Below are 15,630 nucleotides of genomic sequence, written 5' to 3'. Positions count from 1 at the left end.
TGACTCCTTTCATGTTTTCATATCGTTTTTTATTTGTATTTTGTATTTTTGTTTTGTTTTTTGTGAGAGTCATGCATTCAAGGGTTACGCTTTTAATTTAAGAAGCTGACGAATTCCAAGCTCTCCCCTTGGAAGGCTAGAATGTGTGCTTATGGTGGGGTTGGTGGACCTGGTAGGTCACAGAAAAACATATTGCAATAAAGCAATCATTTTTTATGTTCAATCTTTGAGAAGTGTGGGCTGGTTGCTGTTCCTATGCCTCCTTTTCAATATTGAGGAGACCCCGAGGCTGAACAACAGCTCAGAAGAACAGAATACAATCAATGTTCGTGCTACATCTCTGGTTCTGAGTACAACATTCACGATCTGGTGATCCTGAACCTCCACTCTGGATAGCATCATTATTACAGGCATTTATGCCTATATTGGTTAGTTGCCCAGTTAATGCAAGTGAAGTGCAAGTTACCCCAGCCAATCCAGCCACTTTCAGAAATGAGAGGAGACGCATGTGAGGTTTGAAGGAAACTTTGAGCACTCTACTGGGACACAAACATGTCTTTTGTATCTACTTTTGATGATTAAACGTGAAGTCGAGATGCTACTGATTACGCGGTTCTTGTTTGCTTGTGGTCGCTCAGGGCAATAGACAAGTGCACACATGTGAATATTTAGGAGTATATGGGAGATGAGTTGTCATGTCACTATGTCTGAAACCTGAATGAAGTTGTTAGCATACATAGCAGCATAAGACTCCTGCTCCCGAAGGCCTTTTGCCTAGAGGCATAGTCAGAAACAGCTGGATAGTACCTCCGGCTCAGTCACTAAGTTGCATGTTTATCGGCTTATCTGCTTAATTAAGAATAATTCTCTGGGCAGATGTTTCTTCTCAGTGTTGGGCCAGTGCTGCAAACCTCATCCATCTCAATTAGTCTAGTCTGAACACGTGACACAAGCAGTAATGAGGTAGGCTAAAGCAATCAAACCATGCTAAACTGTGTAAATGTGAAATAGTCACAGTAGTGAATAAGGCTTCAGCACTCATACCACATGAAACTAGATTATATGCACATTATTACCAGTCTGTCACTTATCTTCTAGTGCCACTCGTCATTGTATTAACTAATAAATTGGATGGGTCAAAGTGAGCTACTGCTAGAATTTTAGTATTAGTTACACTCTTTAATGTGTAGAATAAATACATTCCACATGTTATAAACAATTCAGCCTTCAGTATTAAATCGAATCTGGCAAGGACCCCAAAACAATTGCACTGGCTAAATGAGCTTTTAGTACTGTAGCTGCTCTATTCGGTATTTATTTCAAAATCCTATAAAATCAGCTCATAAATGATGTTACATAAAAGAGAAGCTATAGATTGTGAAATTAAATGTCCTTTTCTGTGGTTTGCCTTTTTTTTTTTTTTTGCATGCTCACTGTACATTTCCAAGCCGTCTGGAAAACATCAGATATTTTTAAAAAGCGGTTTAATTCAAAATAATTAATAAACATAAATACTTCTTTTCAGCTTTTAAAATATGTTTCAGCTATTTAAAATACATTAAAGTAGAGAATGTGTAGCAGGAATTACACATATTCGGACACAGGGTAGATTACTTATCACAATTATAGTGATGCACCAAAGCAAAGCCTATGAGAAATAAATCCAAGTTTGTCATTGCAGATAATCACCTGTGAACGAAGGGGAACAGGGTAATAATGTTTATGTTAAAGAACAGTGAACCAAACATTCATCAAAAGCATGGGTAATAAACCATGCACACCTTTTCCATCAAAAACATTCAGACAACAGTAAAGTTCAGCTTATTTCTATTTGGTGTCTCTATAACCTGATACATTAAGTATGAAAGGATAAAGGCTGGGAGTTTCCCATGATTTTTTATGAATGCAGCTGTCACTTGGTCTCTGTGGTTTCTGCATATTTAACTAATTCAGCTAGAAAGCATAGATTATGATGGCATCTATAACATTGACAGCCGTAGATGAAAGAACTCTTTTTAATGTTGCAAACAATTGTTTTGTCACTGCTACTTCAGAAAATGTACTTTGTTTGTGTATGAATGTGTATAAGGAAAAGAGAAAGACTGGCTGGTATGTGCAACACAACATACAGGAACACTTTTGATGAAATTTACAATGATTATATTATCTTGGAGCAGAACATTTATAGGCTTCTGGCTGCATCCAACATTGCATACACTCTGAATATGTACTTTTGAATAAATACTTTGAATAAATAATTATTTAAAAAGTGTTTTTTTTTATACAGAAGTGCTTTCTGGTCCTCAAATCTGATTGACTGAGAGGTCTTTCCAACCATGAGATATTCAGTATCACCACGGGAACCATTTCACCATTTGTATCACTCCACTTGCAGCATTTCTCACAGCAAGTGTCATGGTGGACGACCAAACCCACAAACATTTTACAAATACTACTGTTGTTGTTGTGTCACAGAATGTAGTTTTAAGTGTTTTTTTAGGCGAGAATGTAGTTGTTTAGACTTCAAATATGTGATTTGTTAATAAAAATAGCACCTATGTGAAAATTAGCTTTGATGTGTTCAGAGATGTTTGCTCCAGGGCGTCAGGGGCCGCTCATAACTTTAAAACTCTGTTAAAATTATATAAAAAAATATAGAGTGCTGCCTTTTGTACTTTTGACTTATTTTCTTTACATCTTTTATGAAGGCTATTGTGGTTTATTAAATATTATTATTTTTAATAAATAATGTTTTATATAAATAATAATAGCATTTAATAGTATTCGGTTTTGAGAAACAGTCTGTGTGTTAGTGATGGTGATTTTAGATACATTGTTCCACCATTAGATGCAACAAGAGACTGTTTTGAGTCAGTGAGTCAAGACTTTGAGTGAGTCGGCAGTCAAAACAAAGACATTATTTTTACTTTCAACAACACCTTGAAAGACGCAACCAAATGCATTGACCAGCGTTATCATCGGAAATCCCTTGAAAAGATACTACGACAAAGATATTGCTTTCCTTAGCGGATATTCAAACTTATGTTTTATGGTGAATAAGAGATTGAGCTGAAGAATGAATGCTGTATCAGATGCAGGTAAACACACTCGCTCAAACAATCTCTCTCTCATAATACTCTACTCAACATAATACAATAAGCTTTCATTGAAGTGACAATGTTCCTTCATTACTAGTTCTATAGTGATGTTTTCAGATTAGTAACGAGGCTTGGGCTCAACTGTTAAATTGTCAATTTGAGAGACAGAAGGAAGTAGTTCTGCACAAAAAATTTTTTTTTTTTCTCTTAAGAAACTTAGTGGTTGTTTCTTATTTATTTAAACACTTGTATTGTTGTATAAATGCAGTATCACACTCATAGCCATGTGACATCACTCTATGTCAGCATGGCTGTGATTTGGCCATAGACACGAGGCCGCAGGCCAATATCACATGGCCATTTGTTTTATACTGTTTTATAATTACTGTGTGAATTTCGAAATACTACTATGTTCACATACTGTTTTTCCTACCATTGGCCTATAGCAATTGTGAATGGTGACCTCTAACCGGGTAAATAATTTATCAGAGACACCTTTTTTTTGACACCATGGCAGCTGTCAAAAAAAGTGCCTTTCCTTATGCTTACACACACATATAAACACGTCACACATGCTAAATTTGTCAAGCATGGTAAAACAAATAGAACTGTCAGGGAGTCTCTGTCACAGTCACCAGCTCTGGACTCCATACCCCAGAATCCTCCCCGGCTCACACCTGTTCACAGTCATGATCACCATCACCTGGAGTTCTGATCACCTGCACCTGCCGTCTTCAATCAAGCCACCTTCAAAAGCACGCTCATTCCAGTCACTCACTGTCCGGTCTACAGTTCACTCTGGCAAACTATTCCAGACCCTTACCTGTTATGCACCTGTTGTTTGTGCGTCCCTCTAGTGTCTCCAGCATTCCAGCGATACTGTCCCTCATCGCCCTCATTCGTTCCCTGGCCTCCTGCAAAGGATCAAACAAACCATTAACCAGAGCTAAGAACCCAAGAACTATCATTATCATCGGACTTACCTGCCATCTGTCTTCTTCCCCAGCTGTTGTCAATAAACTATCCTGTTTGCACTCTTACCTCATATCTCTGCCTTGAACTGTGACAGAAGACCGGACCATCAACATGATTGCTGCTGAGGACCGGCTGTGGCGTTTGCGGCAGGACGGTCGGAGGTTGGAGCGATATGTGGAGGAATTTCTCGAGCTTGCCAACCAGTTGATGACGCTGCTCTAGGTGCGTGTTTTCAGCTGGGGCTCGACGACGATCCGCTGCGACCTTCCTGTGAGTGATTTCCCCCATCCCAGACCCAGAGCTCGCTCCTGTGTTGGCTCCAGACACTGTTTGGCAAATAATTTATGGAGAGTTACATATTCCCAAAATTGTATTATGTAACACCTTAAATGGCACTGGAATTTATAGTAATGTTTAGCCAGTCACAACTCATTCTCTCAAATGGCTTTGGTATTCAGACCATGCATAGCTTATATTGACTGAACATTCTCGATATATACTAGAGAAGTATGCAATTTCAGATGAAGCCTGTTATTTTAGTACTTAGATGGAATCTTCCAATATTACATCCACAAAATATGTTTGTGTACTTTGTCAGAGTAGTAACAATCTCAAACACTGCTTGGTATGAAAAGCACAGCCTGGTACTATACATTCTCTTCAAACAAAGACAGAGATGCGAGAGGAGAGCACGGGAGTCCGAGGGATAAGAGTGAGAAAGAGATGAGGGAGATTTTGTGTGTGTGTGTGTTGAGAGATTTAATAAATTTAGCATCTTATACAGACACACGGTGCAGTTTGGCTCCAAGAGAACCTCTCTAGGTATGCCCTCCTCATTCCTTTCTTGCTCTGCAGAAGCATCTCTTTTCTTTGCTCCATAACTCTGTCACTTTCTGCCTAGATTGTTTATCATGTTAAAAATGTGCTGATCTAATATCTTTATAAGATCACTTAGAACTTATATAAATCCTTAATGTCATTCTCCATTGTGCATGTTTGAAATGCGTTGTCAGTTTACAGTTGCATCATCATTGCTTTTGTATCCGACGTGCTGCTTTTGAATTTATTTTTATAGATACATTTTCATTACGTTGTTGTTACATTGGTTTATACGTATGTTGTACTTTCTATTTATCATGAATTATTGGCTGAGCCATTTAATGGGACAAAAATAGGCAAGAGTGTTGTATTGTTTTGGAAATGTTAGTAATGTTTAAAGGTTCACTACAGTTCAAAAGTCGGTGTGTTATTTTGTTTTTGAACTTTCATGTTTTTCATTTTCAGTGAGTATTGTCATTCTTGAAAACAGTTCTGCTGCATACTATTTTTTGTGTAAAAAGTTGAAAAGAACAGAGTTTATTTTTTTTATTGCTTTTTTTTTTTTTTTTTTTTTTTAAATACATAGTCATTGTAATATAATTACAATGACATTTTCATTTTATATAATTGTGAAAAACATATGAACATATTAATAGCATTTAAACCAAATTATTACTTGTTTACAGCTGCAAAAACTGGATAAGTAAACTGGATTGGATAAGCAGAAAACATCAGCAAATACTTTTTTTTTTTTTTGTAAAAAATTTAAAAAAAAAGGATTTTTTTTTTTTTTTTTTTTTTTTTTTTTTTTTTTTTTTAAATCTAACATTTTTTGAGTCTTGACTGTCACATTACATTAATTTAATGAACCCTTAGTGTATAAAATTATTAATTTATTTAAAAACAATCTTACTGACCTTTTAAAAGTGAAACTAAATGGTGATGTTCAACTTTTTAATATGGTGACACTACGTATTGACTTAACATTGAGTATGCCCTAAATAAAACATTTATTTAATTATTTTTGACTCAAAGTCATAATTGTTGTTCTAATGAGTTGAAAAGGCAAAGTCGAAATAAAAAGTGCCACCCAGGTGCCAGAAGTGCCATCTGTGTTGGAATCAAGGCGTTAAAGTAACTTATGGCACTTTTCCACTGCATGGTACGGCTCGGTACGGTTCACTTTTGGGGGGTTTTCCACTGGGTACAGTACCTGGTACCTGGTACTTTTTTTAGTACCACCTCGGTTGGGGTTCCAAGCGTACCGTACCGTTACCAAAACGTGACGTGTAAACTCTGCTGATCACGGATTGGCCGGAGAGAATCGTCACTACCTGCGTCACTGAACTTGCGACACAAACACAAAAGAACCGCTAGATTTAAATCAGCACAGCCAGCGAAGGATCGAACGCAACTGTTTTGAACGAGCGCACCTTTTTTTAACAACCAAAAAGTGGCTGTTCCCCCTGTTGAGGAAGTACAGACGTTCCTCTCGTTGATAGCAGAGGAGCGGATCCAGCGAGAGCTTGATAGGGCGACCCGGAATGAAAACGTTTTTTAGGAGTCGTGGCAGTAGAGGCGGCGCAACTATAACGACATGTGAATAATCCCACCCATTCTAAAGCGATACTAAACTGCAGTGGAAACGCGAACCGAGCCGAGTCGTACCACGCAGTGGAAAAGCGCTATTAGTAACAACGTCTCTAGGTTACGTATGTAACAATGGTTCCCCAAGGGAACGAGATGCTGCATCGAGATTCGCTTTGGGAACACCCCTGCTTGACCGCGTTCTGAAGCATGTGTAAAATCAGTCCAATGGAGCAGCGAGACGTCACGAGCGGGGTGACGTGAGCGCCAGTAAGTATAAAAGCACATCCGGCAGAGTGCAAGTTAGCTTCGATGAAAGAGCGCCTGGAGGGATGCAGGGAGTATGGCAAAGAGACGTACCGTCTCGTTCTCTCGGGGAACCATGGTCACATACGTAACCTAGAGACGTTCCCCTTCAGGAACTCAAGCTGCGTCGAGATTTGCTTTGGGAACGAGAATACCCACTGCGCCATACTACCAAGTCCCTGCCTGTGTGTGTATCAGATGAGCACATCACGAAGAGAGAACTTGGGAACCTGGGGTAGATGCCAGGTCTAGGTTATAGAAGCGGACAAAAGTGTGCGGAGAGGACCAGCCCATCACAGCACAAATGTCCTGCAAGGCCACACCCAAGTTGAAAGCCTTGGAGGCCGCCATACTCCTGGTCGAGTGCGCTCTGACCCCCATAGGTGACGGGAGGCCAGAGGACTTGTAGGCTAGTAAGATGGCCTCGACCACCCACCTACTCATAGTCTGCTTGGTCGCCGGAGATCCTTTCTTTGGCGGACCAAAGCAAACAAACTGCTGATCTGCCTTATGCCACGGGCAGCTCTGTGTGCATAAGCGTCCAGTGCTCTAACTGGACAGAGCAGATTAAGCCTTTCTTGGCCTACTTCCTGGAACAGAGGAGGACAGAATGCCTGAAGTACTATGGGCCCTGGCGAAGAAGCGGGCACCTTAGGGACATACCCAACCTTCGGGTAAAGGAATGCCCTAAACATGCCTTGAGCAAATTCCAGGCACGAAACAGAAAGTGCCTGCAAATCCCCGATCCTTTTAAGTGAGGAAATAGTGAGGAGAAAGAGAGTCTTGTGCGTGAGCAACTTGACTGAAACTTCCTCTATGGGTTCAAAGGGGGAATTGCATAAGCCCTCCAGGACCACAGCCAGGTCTCATGAGGGCACCTTAATGCGCTGTACCGGCCTCAGCCTCAGGGTGCCACGGAGGAAACGAGTGATAAGTGGATGTCTTCCCAATGATTGACCACCCAGAAGGGCATGGTAAGCAGCTCAGGCCACCACGTATACCTTCAGAGTGGAGGGAGATAACCCTGCGGAGAATGGATGCCGCTGCCATCAAACCCAACAGCCTCTGAAACTGTTTGACAGTGAGTGACTGGCCTTCTCTTACTCTCTTGACTGTCGTGAGGATTGACTCCATACGAGCAGGTGACAAACGTGCCTGCATCGTGGTAGAATCCCACACCACGCCTAAATAAGTGGTTCTCTGTAGTGGAGAAAGTACACTCTTCTTGGCGTTTAGTCTTAACCCCAGCTCTCTCATATGGGCGAGGACGACATCTCGATGCCGAGCCGCCAACTGCTCTGATCGAGCTAGTATCATCCAATCGTCGATTTAATTGAGTACACGGATGGCCTGGAGTCGCATCCACACACTTCGTGAAAGTACGGGGTGAGAGTGACAGGCCAAAGGGAAGAACTCGATTTTGGTATGTTTCACCCCCGAAAGCAAACCTCAGGAACTTCCAGTGTTGAGGAAGGATGGAAACATGGAAATAAGCGTATTTGAGATCTATCGTAACAAACCAGTCCTTGGACTGGATTTGAGATATTATCTGCTTGATAGTGAGCATCTTGAACTGAAGCTGTTTGATAGCGCGGTTCAGAAGACGGAGATCTAAAATCGGACGCAACCCCCATCCTTCTTTGGAACGATGAAGTAACGACTGTAAAACCCGGACGATCTCGAGAGAGGAGGAACACGTTCTATGGCCCCCTCCCTCAAGAGAGTATCTACTTTTTGTTCCATTACCAGAGCCTGCTCGGGGCCTAATAGTGTGGGGATGACCCCGTTGAAACAAGGAGGACGAGAACCAAACTGGATTCTGTAGCCTTTCTCTACAACCTACAGGACCCATTTTAATGTATTTGGCAGAAGTTCCCACGCTGCCAGAAAATCTACTAAGGGAACCAGCCTCTCGAGGCTGGCCTCTGGTTTTATTAGAGAAGCCAGTTCGGTGCCCTGAAGCGGATGACTGGCAGGGAACAAACGACCTGACTGCTGTAGCCTCTTCACTTGAGGGGGGCGAGCTCTCCCGTGCCGTACCGTTGCCGGGCGGCAGCTGGGATCTTCGCTCGTCGGAGCTCACTGAGCCCTGAAGCACCGAGGGTGGCAGGGGTATCAATGAACCTCCGTGAGGGCACTGAGGGAACAACCGACCTGACTGCTGTAGCCTCTTGTAGGATATCAGACCGAATCAGACAATCTGGGATTTGGTCAAAACATGGTTGAAACATGAGGAGCCGAATTCCACAGAGGCCCAAGACAACAGGATGTTCATAAATCAGAACCTAGCACTAGCCAGTCTGAAGCAAGCCTAACTAACTCGTTCACAGAACAGCTTTCAACATTAACACAAAAGGAACACACTGATCATAACAACTCAGGAAGGAGATTGTCAATTTTAGGGCAAGTAATCAAGATTAAATGGTCAAAGAGATGACCACATGAACCTCACATGATAGTAAACACAATCACGAGCCCTGTAGATTGACTTCCCCCAACTCTAACAAAGAACAGACTTTCAGAGATTCCTTACAGACCTCTTAATCTCAGGTCTTCATACATTCACATACATTCACAGAATGGCACAGAAACGGCCTTTCCATACACCTAAATGACACTAAAAGGACTTGTGAGCAACTAATAATTTCTATGCATAACTCCATATTATGTATGTAACCCACATGTGACTATCACATCTTAATCATTTATTGTGTATGTATTTTGAATAACTATTGAATAGTTCGTGCTTTTCAGTCATCACCTTTTGCGCTCTTTGAGCATGCTCTGGCTTACACGCCAGCTCCTCCAAAACCATGAGTAGAAACGCCACGTAGTCTCGTCAAACTTTACTTCTATTTCTTTACTATAGTTTATTTTCTTTTCCATTGAGAGTTTCGTGTTCCGAGTTAAGTTTTGCCTAAAGCCGTGTCTCTGAAAGAGTGTCGTCTAAAACTTCAACTTCAAACCACAACTCCGCGTTGTCAGCCAATGCCCAACCACTGGCTTCCCAAGACTGAACTTCCAGCCAATCAGCGACCTCAGGAAACCCCTTTCGGCAACCAGACAAGGAAGGGAAGCCCGCATGCAACGCAAGTACCTCCAGATCCTAGCTGAGCTGGTGCATTTATTATAATGTTTAACCTCATTGAGGAACTCAACGCGAGGGTTAATTAAGTGATTGATGGTTGTCTAGGTCTTTGCAATTAGACATATTGCTGTAAACTTGGGATTTCACATTTTCATCCTCTTAGACTAATTATTTCCTCACTTTCTCTCTTTCTGCAACTTGTGTGAATGCGTGTGTTTATGTGTTAGATTAGTTTATATGTCTTAGATTTATCCAATAAAGCCTTATTTATATTGAAAAGAGAAGTATCTTGTGTTTTGTGTTTACAAGTTAATGTCTTAAACTGCCGATCTTGTAACTGTGCTAATTAATAGTGTTTTCACTATATTTTGGATATAGATATCCATTGCAGAATTTATGTTATACGGCCCATTCAATGAATCGCTGGCCGACTCAGTGATCAGCCGCAAAACAGTGATTCTGTCCAAATTCCCTTTAAAATCTTAAATGATTCCCTTTTAGCTAAATTGACCTGTTTCCCTTACACTCTTCACTTGAGGGGGTGAGCTCTCCGTGCTGTACCGTTGCCGGGCGGCAGCTGGGATTTTCGCTCGTTGAAACTCACTGAGCCCTGAAGCACTGAGGGTGGCAGGGGTATCAATGAACCTCCGTGAGGGCACTGAGCAGGATTGGGCACCGTATACTGAGGTGTTATCCTTTCCTTCCCAGGTGGGGCTGCCCTCAGGTACCTGATAATGGTTGGACCGTTTAGCCGAGGTCCTCTTAGACAAAATAACGGTCCGCAGATCCGTTTTCGGTCTAGAAGACCCCAAATGAGAGCATCGCCCCGACCCCCGATCTTTCTGTGGAGGGGTGCGGGTTGCAACGCTCTGTTTTTGAGACTGGTGATATGAGGAGCTTGACGGCTTTGGCTGCTCCTGCTCAGCAGCCCCACCCCTGAGCAGGTCAGCCTGTCTGCTTGTAACACCGCCATGGTGTACAAACATGCGCCAGCCTGACCTGCTGCCGTATAAGCTTTCCAAACCAGACTCGATGTAAGCCTAACGGGTCCTCCGTGAGGGCACTGAGCAGGATTGGGCACCGTATACTGAGGTGTTATCCTTTCCTTCCCAGGTGGGGCTGCCCTCAGGTACCTGATAATGGTTGGACCGTTTAGCCGAGGTCCTCTTAGACAAAATAACGGTCCGCAGATCCGTTTTCGGTCTAGAAGTGGCTGCTCCTGCTCAGCAGCCCCACCCCTGAGCAGGTCAGCCTGTCTGCTTGTAACACCGCCATGGTGTACAAACATGCGCCAGCCTGACCTGCTGCCGTATAAGCTTTCCAAACCAGACTCGATGTAAGCCTAACGGGTCTGGTGGGAAGCTTCGGGCCCTTCAGGGACGATGCTGAGGATGGGGAGAGATAGCTCGCAAGCGTCTGCTCCACCACTGGCATCGCCCCATATCCTTTATCATTCAGCCCCACGATGTTCTTTTGAATAATTCGAGACTGTGGGGCTGTAAATACGGGATGAGTATGGTTTCTCCCACGATCTTGACACCTCAGCATGGAGATCGGGGAAAAACGGAAGGCCCCGTCGTGAAGGCTGTGATCTGGATTTCAGAAAACGTTCGTCTAATTACTTTTAGGACGAGCGTCCTGTTTCTCGGCTGGCCAAACGATATTTTATTTTGGCCAATGCCCGAATCACACCTCGTACGCGAGGGACTGTGGTGGCAAGTCCACAGTCTCCTCTGTCTCGACACTCATGGTGGGGGTGGTGGGGGGGAAGAAAGAAGAACCGCAGTGCGGGCTTCCGAACCCTGAGAGAGAGCCACAGATCTAGCGGGTGAGGACCGAGAAAAGGATGAGCATCTCAGATCCCTCCACTAAATCCACCTGCGATCCCCATGACAACAGTCTATGCCGTGCCTCGGCAACAGAGGGATCGCGAGCCTGGCCACTCTCATCAAACACAGCCAGGCGAGAGCGGAGCATACGCAGCGAGAGTAACTCGCAGTGATGACAATCAGCTTCCTCGAAAGCTAACCGTGCATGCTCCGCTCCTAAACAAACAACACACAGATCATGTGTATCCCCCGCTGCCAGATAGTGTGGGCAGGGAGGGACACAATGTCTGTAATGCCGTTTACTCACCATAGATATTAGTTTAGACTTTGACATATTCTTTGGAATGCTTGTGGACTGACAGACAACAGTAAATAGACTGACACATACACAGAGCGCTACTGAAGAGCAGAAGCTAACTTGCGCTCTGCCGGATGCGCTTTTATACTTCCTGGCGCTCACATCACCCTGCTCGTGATGTCTCGCTGCTCCATTGGACTGATTTTACACGTGCTTCAGAACGCGGTCATGCAGGGGCGTTCCCAAAGCGAATCTCGATGCAGCTTGAGTTCCTGAAGGGGAACTCTGAATTTTCAGGGCTGTCTCATAAATTGAGTAAAAAAGAGAGAGGGCTGAGGAGAGAAAGAGGGGTGGGTAGGTCACAATCTTAGTGTGATAAGCAATGAAGGATGAAAGTCACTCGCCTTCCTTTAAAATTATATGCCATCTTGAAGGGGGGAAAAACTGTCCCCCTTGGATGGAAGATAAATGCAGACGTCAGACAGTGATTGATTATTTGTCAATCAAATGTCTAATTCAACCTTATGGTCTGAGATAATCAATGATAGCTGAAAAATTAACTTCATGAAACATCCTCTTCTTTCCCATGACTGGAGATGTTCAGGATGATGGAAAGAAGACTGGGACCATCCCTCATGTTTGACCTCTTCTCCAGTTTCAGAAACCTGCATTTCATATCTGACCCTTAAAAAATATCTTAAATCTATCAAAATACAGTGAATGTTTGTCTAGAGTACATGAGTTGATTTAACTTGTCCTTTGCAAATCTCCTCTAAAATAATTAATGACAGTCTTAAAATATATTTCATAAAATTCAGAGTTTTAGCATTATTTGTTCAGGCCTCAACAAGGACATTGTCATATATTTTGCATTATAAGAAATCTTTATGCAAATAAAATGCTGATCATTTCTAATAAATATTAATTTTTCAAACTAAAATTGTTTTATGACTTTGATACTTTGGGACAACAAACTCTAAAAATAAAACCACAATCACACCTGTAGTCCAAATGATTCTGCATGAGAAATGCAACTATTTCAGTTTGTGTATTATTCCATAGTAAAGGACATTAGATAATAAAGTATACAAATATAATTGTGAAATAGTATTACAATTAAAATAACTGTTTTCTATTTGAATATATTTCAAAATGTAGTTTATTCTTGTGAATTTTCAGCAGCCATTAATCAAGTCTAATATGATAATTAAATAATTCTAATATGATAAACATTTTCAGTGTTGAAAGCCGTTATGGTTGTTAATATCTGTGTGTGCATTTGTAAATGGTGCTACATTTGTGTCTGTATTTTTGGCAAACAGCAAGTTCAAAAGAGCAAAATTGATTTGAAATATAAATATTTTGTAAAATCATAAGTACTGTATCTTTCCTGTCACTTTTGATCAATTTAATGCATCCTTGCTGAATAAAAGTATGATTTAAAAATGTATATATTTATATATCTGACCACACTTTTGAATGGTATAAGGATTATATAATGTTTAACACATAAAATAAATGAATAGAAATAGAGGTGGAGCAGTCTGCGTAAGATTTAATAATTTAGAACTATATATTGGTGATGCTTCTCAGGACATCTTAAAGTACTAAGAAATTATGATATAAAATGCTTGAATTTTAAAGGCCTAAACCTGTAAATGTTTCTGAACCCACTCAATAGTCTTAGAATAATTGTCTTTGTTTGTATGTATGCATTTGTTTTATTTAATTTGTCTTATGCTTCAGCCAAAAAAAATAAAAATAAAGTGACTGAACAATGTGAGAAGGACACCTCCACCAGAACTCAAAAAAAGGCCATGCCAGTAGTGTACATCCTGAGGAGTCTTGATGAGATATGAGACTGTCAGGCTCCATTGCCTCTCTCTCTCTCTCTCTCTCTTTCTCGTTCTTCCTCACTCAGTGACATGACACAGAGGTAGGGGCCTTCGGCTGAGCTTTTCGTCACCCACATCCCCCACATTCCTTCAGTCTCAACTTGAACAAGCTAGCAGCAGGGCTGTCTACGCTTCTAGGCCCACACTTAGTATTTGATCAGTCAGGTTGTCGTATGTGCACAAACACACACTCACCCTGTCAGTCGAAACTAATATGATCATCAACAATACAAGTTACTCATACCGAATAAACATGCCCACACATACAAACACACATGTTAGAGTACAGACAAGCCTGCATGTTTCATTTGAATTCTCTGACAGTTAGAAACCCTGACATGTTTACATGCAATCCAAACAACAATGCCATCAGTACTTATTCATTACCACAGTATTACACATCAACGTACATTCATACTTTGTATGTTCAGGTCGTATACGCGTGCCGTCTGCAGGCAGCCATCAGGTCTCATAACGCTGCCACATGCAACAAGCTGTCCGGGCCTATCCTATGCACTACTTTCCACTCTATACAAACAGAGCGATAATAAGTTAACCAAGCAGCAATATAACAATGTAAAACGTCTCAGTTACATATGTAACCCTCGCTCCCTGAAGGAGGGAATGGAGACGTCATGTCGGATGACCGACGAAATTGGGATCTCGCTTAGAGAGACCAATCCACTTCGAGTGTAAACTAAACGAGCCAATGCATATTGGCATGAGATTATTGCATCCAGTCGAAGTAGATTGGTCCCTCTAAGCGAGATCCCAATTCGTCGGTCCTCCGACGTGACGTCTCCGTTCCCTCCTTCTGGGAACGAGGGTTACATATGTAACCGAGACGCTCCCTTTCAGTCGGTCACTCTCGACGTCACGTCGGATGACCGACGAAATTGGGATCCTACCAAAAGTCCACAGCTACCGCCCCTTCCAGTGTCCTGTGGAAGCCAACTGCACCCCTATTTTTTTGGCGCAGGCCAGGGCCTGCACAAGAGGACCAGCTACTGCTACTATGGCACTACCCCTGCACCCCTATTTTTTTGGCGCAGGCCAGGGCCTGCACAAGAGGACCAGCTACTGCTACTATGGCACTACCCACTGAGTAGACTGGATAACACTGGGAAAACGTACCTGTTCTACTAGGAACAGGGATGTTACGGAGCTCAAACCTTCCCGAAGGAGGTTTCGGAAGCAATACACATATGGACATCCCTTAGGTGCATATGGAAGAATGGAGGTGATTGAACCCTCTTGGAATGGCAGAAGTCTGCCGGGGAAACACAGGCTCAAGGCTATACTGTGGACTTTACACATATGAGATCCACTTGGGTCTTACATATGGAACCCAGCCTTCTGCCAGTTCTCGAGGATTCAGCGAGCGAAGGCCTGGCGCCGGATGCTCCGCCACGTCTGGCTGCCGAGGGGACGGAGGAACTCAACAGGGTCTACTGTATGGACTCTCTGGAGTGGTTTTGCAAGCCGACCCGAAGCCGGAGCCCCTCAGTGCTTCTACCTGTCTTAGGTGAGAACACAGGAGGATACCGGCTCCACACGAAGGCTATAAAATCTGGCGAACGTGTTAGGGGTCGCCCAGCCAGCAGCTCTACAGATATCTGCCAGCAAGGTGCCACGAGCCAGCGCCCAGGAGGATGCAACACTTCTAGTTGCGTGAGCTCGCGACTTGAACGAGCAGGGCACACCCTGTGCCTGATAAGCCAGGGTGATGGCATCC

The sequence above is a fragment of the Sinocyclocheilus grahami genome, unplaced genomic scaffold (assembly GCF_001515645.1).
Source record: "Sinocyclocheilus grahami isolate Dianchi unplaced genomic scaffold, SAMN03320097.WGS_v1.1 scaffold219.1, whole genome shotgun sequence".
In the NCBI taxonomy this organism is placed as follows: Eukaryota; Metazoa; Chordata; class Actinopteri; order Cypriniformes; family Cyprinidae; genus Sinocyclocheilus; species Sinocyclocheilus grahami.
The sequence above is the reverse complement of the archived record's forward strand: the minus strand, read 5'-3'. Positions refer to the sequence as shown.